Here is a 6017-nt window from a genome sequence, read left to right as displayed (position 1 = left end):
AAGAAAAATCATGGCTCCTGGTATTTGCTTTTCTTTCGTATAAGACAACACATCTTCAACTAGTCTAATATTTTCTCCTCCAAATCTCTCATTAATATATCCTTTTTGATCATTACTGACAATAGACCCTAATACTTTTTTTAGTCTGTTTGAAAGAGCATGTGCCATTATTTTGTAATCTACATTTAGCAATGTAATTGGTCTCCAGTTTTCGAGACACTCTCTCTTTCCACTCTTAAATAAAAGATTTATTACACCTAACCTCTGTGAGTTACTTAAACTCTTATTGTTGTAACTGTAATTTAAAGAATTACACAAAATATCTTTTAGATATTCCCAAAAATGACGATAGAATTCGACACTTAGTCCATCGGAACCCGGACTTTTATTCAACTTCATGTTAGATATTGCTTTTGTTAGTTCTCCTTCTGTTAATATTCCCTCACATTCTATTTTATCTTTTTCTGATAGTTTTTTAACTGTAGTATTTCGTAAATATTTATTTATTTCATTTTCTGTTAGAATTTTATTTGAATACAGATGTTCATAGAATCTAATTTGTTCCTCTAGTATCTCGTGAACATCCGTAGTATGTTTTCCATTCCTTTTTAAGAGCTGACAGCTGACTGTTGTTACTAATTAACAACAGCAAACTAAATATTCTACTCATTGGTAACATTATACTAAGACTACAATTACTTAGGTTGATTAAGCACACGATAATAAGTAGCACTTTGACACAGACTGTGAATAGCTTACTGGAATGATAACAATTGGACGCATTAAAAACTGAATAATCAAGCCCATCGGTTGCAAATGCTGCCTCATTCGCATATACATATGCAGTTGAAGTCGCCTGTGCTTTGTAGGACAAGTATGCTGCAAATAAGAAAGCTTTCATTATAATATACCAAAAATTCAGTAAAATTGATTACAAAAACATGGTATACTTCAGTGGTTACATTGAAAAAGAGGAACACATTAAGCACACTGACATTAAGGTACTGTAGAAAAAACGAACTTTAAGGTACATTAAAAATATGAAAAACATTAAGATACGTTAAAAAAGATAAAAAGCATTAAGGTAAAAGGAAAAAAGACGAAAAGCATTATGGTATACAGTAAAAAAGAGGAAAAGTTATAAGGTATACAGTAAAAAAGATGAAAAACATTAAGATACATTAAAAATAATAAAAAGCATTATGGTAGGCCTATACAGTAAAAAAGATGAAAAGTATTAAGGTGTACAGTAAAAAAAACCCAATTAAGGTACATTAAAAAAGACGAAAAACATTAAGGTACAGTTTTAAAAAAATCGAAAAAAATTAATGTAGTGTACATTAAAAAGATGAAAAACATTTAGGTATTATAAAAAGAAAAAAAAACATGAAGGTATTGTAAAAACAATAAAAAACATTAAAATACATTAAAAAAGACGGAAAACATTAAGGTACATTAAACCCATTAAGGTACATTAAAAAAGACGAAAAACATTAAGGTACAGGGAAAAACAGATGAAAAACATTAAGTTAACAGGAAAAAAGACGAAAAGCTTTAAGGTACAGTAAAAATGATGGAAAACATTAAGGTATACAGTAACAAGGCCAACAGCCATTAAGTCGCGTGCTACAATGCATAGTGATACCGGACCGACAGACAAACAGACCGACAGACAGACAGACCGACAGACAGACGGACCGACCGACATAGTGAACTATACTGACCGAAATTACTGAACATGTTTAAAAATGTTGAAATGTTTAAAAACATTTATATTTTTTTAATTTACACGTGCGTAGCCTGTCACTTTTGACGTGCTCGTATAACGTAATTTCGAGTTGAAAAGTAAGTCAAGAAAACAGAAATCGGGCAAGAAGAGTGCGCAATAACATTTAACGCGCAGTGCGCGCGCAAAAATATGCGCACTCATGGCAATTTTGTAAACGCTTAAAATTGCCTGAAACGTACTCTTATTTCATCGAAAATAAATTGTGAAAATTTTAAGCGCGCTTACGCATGCGTTACATGCGCTACGCACGTAATTGTATTGCCATATGATGATTTATGCCCTGAAATTTATGAGTACCAAATTTTATTTAATTGTGATTCATGGTTGTTAAGATATGATTACAAACGTGATTTCGTTAAATCGTGCGTAGACCGCGTAATTTTTTATTGCGCACCGTGAAAACATAACCACATCGATTCCTGGCCATAAGGAATATTCTGTGAAAAATTGACTTAGCTAGATTAAACTGATATCAAGATAAGGTCATAAAGCGATAAAACGCACAGTGATACCGGACCGACAGACAGACAGACCGACAGACAGACCGACAGACAGACCGACAGACAGACCGACCGACCGACATAGTGAACTATAGAGTCGCTTCCACGCGACTAAAAAGACGAAAAGTATGTAACAGTGAAAAGACAAACATTAAGGTACTGGAAACTGAAAAATAATAACATATGTAACAATTGTGGAGTCATTGAAGACGAAAAACATATATTTTATTATTGTAGACGTAATCAAATACTGTGGAAAAAAATTGACAATATATTTAAAAAGCTAGATAACAGCAGTAGCTCGTTCAAAGAACTCCTTTTAGGAAGTAAATGTCAATTAAAAAATCAATTGTATTCAATAGCTGTGTACGTCATATACATAATTAAAATTAAAACTGAACCTAAAAAACCTGTATGCCAGAATCCCTGGATTCAGTTTAAATATATTTTAAAAGATATGAATACACTAGGCATGTTGTAACTTATAAGTGGCATCCATATTTGTATTTTAAAATGTACAGTATTATATCATGTACAAAATGAAGTGTAGATTGTTATGGTTTTTGTATGCATATAATCAAAACACTATATGTATAAAGGTTAAAAGAGTAAAAATCAGAAAATAACGAAAAAAGTAGAAAACGGAAATTTAATGTATGAAAATGAAATGTGAACGAAATATGTATGAAATATTGAATGAATAAAGGTGGTGGTTAACCACAAAAGAGAAAGAAAACAAAACATTAAGGTACAGGAAAAAAAAGATGAAAAACATTAAGGTACATTTAAAAAAAATCGAACAAAATTAAGCTACTGTACATATAAAAAGGCGAAAACAATAAGGTACAGTAAACAGACGACAAAAATTAAGGTACATTAAACTATAGTTATTACTTTTTAATTGTAAATAAACTTACCACTATCAATGCCAGATATAACAGAAAAGAAGTAAAAAAGCAACATTATTGTAGATCGAACTCTTAATGATGTTGATTCATACAAGTTGATGCGTTTTGAATGTTGAAAGATCCATTAAAAAAACCAATGCATTACAAGTAACCATGACTACCGTACACGTATAATTGATTGGTTAAAGATAGATATAAATATTTAATAGGTCTGAAGTAATGCAGTATTGTTATTTTGCTAAGATGAAACCAGATAGTCTCCATGACCATGTGGTTTCAAATGTCTACTGCTTATGTATCCACCCCCCTAAAGCTATTTTATCAATAAGAATATTTTATGAGAATTTACTATTCTTTTGACCTCATTCTGCAATAGGAAACTCATAAAGAATTCAATATTTGAAAACAAAATAAATATTAATATTTTATTATTAGTATATTATAGAAAGGGTTTATGGTTATAAGAATATTCATTTATTTAACCCTTTCAAAATTGTTATTCATTGAATTCAAAGGATAATATTTTAAATAAAGGATACACATTTATGCAAACAGCCACTAAATAGTTGTCAAATAAAAACCATGACACAATGCATCAGTTTAAAATGTTACATACGATAAAAAATAACTGCCTGGTAAATGCATTATTATAACTTCTTTTTTCCAGGCCTTTGACATCTAAAATGTAAAATTAGACAAAAAATAAGACTTTACAATAGCATCCATTCCGAGTTTATTTGTTTTACCATGAAATGCTCGTTTACGTAATGTTTATAGCTTAACATGTTTACCTTTCGCCACATTAAAAACAAATAAAAAATTGGTTACTAGCCTGGTAAATGGACCACAGAGTAAACATTGTGGTTACTAGCCCGGTAAATGGACCACATAGTAAAGTATTGTGGTCATTAGCCTGGTAAATGGACCACAGAGTAAACATTGTGGTCACTGGCCTGGTAAATGGACCACAGAGCAAACATTGTGGTTACTAGCCTGGTAAATGGACCACAGAGTAAAGTATTGTGGTCATTAGCCTGGTAAATGGACCACAGAGTAAACATTGTGGTTACCAGCCTGGTAAATAGACCACAGAGTGAACACTGTGGTCACTAGCCTGGTAAATGGACCACAGAGTAAAGTATTGTGGTTACTAGCCTGGTAAATGGACCACAGAGTAAAGTATTGTGGTTACTAGCCTGGTGAATGGACCACAGAGTAAAGTATTGTGGTTATTAGCCTGGTAAATAGACCACAGAGTAAAGTATTGTGGTCATTAACCTGGTACATGGACCACAGAGTAAACATTGTGGTCACTAGCCTGGTAAATGGACCACAGAGCAAAGTATTGTGGTTACTAGCCTGGTAAATGGACCACAGAGTAAACATTGTGATTACTAGCCTGGTAAATGGACCACGGAGTAAAGTATTGTGGTCATTAGCCTGGTAAATGGACCACATAGTAAAGTATTGTGGTTACTAGCCTGGTAAATGGACCACAGAGTAAACATTGTGGTCACTAGCCTGGTAAATGGACCACAGAGTAAAGTATTGTGGTTAATAGCCTGGTACATGGACCACAGAGTAAAGTATTGTGGTTACTAGCCTGGTACATGGACCACAGAGTAAACATTGTGGTCACTAGCCTGGTAAATGGACCACAGAATAAAGTATTGTGGTTACTAGCCTGGTACATGGACCACAGAGTAAACATTGTGGTTACCAGCCTGGTAAATGGACCACAGAGTAAACATTGTGGTTACTAGCCTGGTAAATGGACCACAGAGTAAAGTATCGTGGTTACTAGCCTGGTAAATGGACCACAGAGTAAACATTGTGATTACTAGCCTGGTAAATGGACCACAGAGTAAACATTGTGGTTACTAGCCTGGTAAATGGACCACAGAGTAAAGTATTGTGGTCATTAGCCTGGTAAATGGACCACAGAGTAAACATTGTGGTTACCAGCCTGGTAAATATACCACAGAGTAAAGTATTGTGGTCATTAGCCTGGTAAATGGACCACAGAGTAAACATTGTGGTCACTGGCCTGGTAAATGGACCACAGAGTAAACATTGTGGTTACTAGCCTGGTAAATGGACCACAGAGTAAAGTATTGTGGTCATTAGCCTGGTAAATGGACCACAGAGTAAACATTGTGGTCACTGGCCTGGTAAATGGACCACAGAGTAAACATTGTGGTTACTAGCCTGGTAAATGGACCACAGAGTAAAGTATTGTGGTCATTAGCCTGGTAAATGGACCACAGAGTAAACATTGTGGTTACCAGCCTGGTAAATAGACCACAGAGTGAACACTGTGGTCACTAGCCTGGTAAATGGACCACAGAGTAAAGTATTGTGGTTACTAGCCTGGTAAATGGACCACAGAGTAAAGTATTGTGGTTACTAGCCTGGTAAATAGACCACAGAGTAAAGTATTGTGGTCATTAACCTGGTACATGGACCACAGAGTAAACATTGTGGTCACTGGCCTGGTAAATGGACCACAGAGTAAACATTGTGGTTACTAGCCTGGTAAATGGACCACAGAGTAAACATTGTGATTACTAGCCTGGTAAATGGACCACAGAGTAAAGTATTGTGGATTGTATTACATTGTTGAAAAGTAAAAAAAAAAAATGTTTTCTTTGAAATTTCAAATACTCTTCATTTGGATATAAATAAATTTCATTCAAATACTAAAAAAAGACAAATTTTAAATGTAATGGCACTATACTGCGAATCAATTTTTAAATTTGCAACCAATCGACTTCCATTATGAGACTACTGGTACCAAACTGATTAACACCTTACTTGTCA

This window comes from Antedon mediterranea, chromosome 6 (genome assembly GCF_964355755.1).
Source record: "Antedon mediterranea chromosome 6, ecAntMedi1.1, whole genome shotgun sequence".
NCBI lineage: Eukaryota > Metazoa > Echinodermata > Crinoidea > Comatulida > Antedonidae > Antedon > Antedon mediterranea.
The sequence above is the reverse complement of the archived record's forward strand: the minus strand, read 5'-3'. Positions refer to the sequence as shown.